Here is a 705-nt window from a genome sequence, read left to right as displayed (position 1 = left end):
TTTTTTTTTTTTTTTTTTGCGCCACAGCAACTTTTATTGTGAGTGGCCGGGGTCCAGTGGGGGAGGGGATCAGTTCTTCTTGGAGGCTGCCTTCCTCAGGGCAGCCAGCGCCTTGCTCAGCTCCTCCCACTTCCTCTTGCCCACCCTCTTTTTGACAAACTTGAGCCTGTGTGCTTGTCCTTGGACACCTTGAGCAGCTCCAAGGCGTGGAGCTCATAGGGCATGAAGTTGCACACCTCCTGGATAGTGTCCCCCACGAAATTTGTGTGCTTTATGAGGCGCCCACACTGCCAGCTGTGTCTCGACTTGCTCATGTTCTTCCTCACTTTCTGGCCCTTGTTGAGGCCCCCAGCCATAGGGTAGCACAGGGCCATGGCTGCTCCTTTCTGATGGTGACTGCGACAGGAAGGTTTGTAACTATTTATTGAACTACTCATTCCAATAGAACTTGTGTGCTTGTGTTGCTCCGGACCTCATCCTCTCCTCTAGAAGTGAAGCGATTCCCTCAACTGGAGGGGAACAGTGAGCCAAGAGGTTTTTAAAAGTAGATTTTACAATATATTTCTCCAGAAAACTTGAGCTGGAGAGATTGATACCATGGCAGGATGATGACCAAGTTGCAGTGAAGATTAACATGTAGGCACTGTTGACTAAGGGTAGTATTCTCAATGTGAACATGACACTGTATATAAGTTTCTTAATGCC

General features: G+C 48.4%; 1 pseudogene; it reads right to left on the bottom strand.

Moving 5' to 3' along the window:
- Positions 1 to 69: 69 nt before the first annotated feature.
- Positions 70 to 374, bottom strand: LOC126495609 (60S ribosomal protein L36-like; annotated as a pseudogene).
- Between the last annotated feature and the right edge of the window lie 331 nt (positions 375 to 705).

This window comes from Alexandromys fortis, unplaced genomic scaffold (assembly GCF_014885135.2).
Source record: "Alexandromys fortis isolate MF-2015 unplaced genomic scaffold, M_Fortis_MF-2015_v1.1 scaffold_509, whole genome shotgun sequence".
Classification (NCBI taxonomy): Eukaryota; Metazoa; Chordata; class Mammalia; order Rodentia; family Cricetidae; genus Alexandromys; species Alexandromys fortis.
Note: the sequence above shows the minus strand (reverse complement) of the source record. Positions and strands in the feature narration are given on the sequence as shown.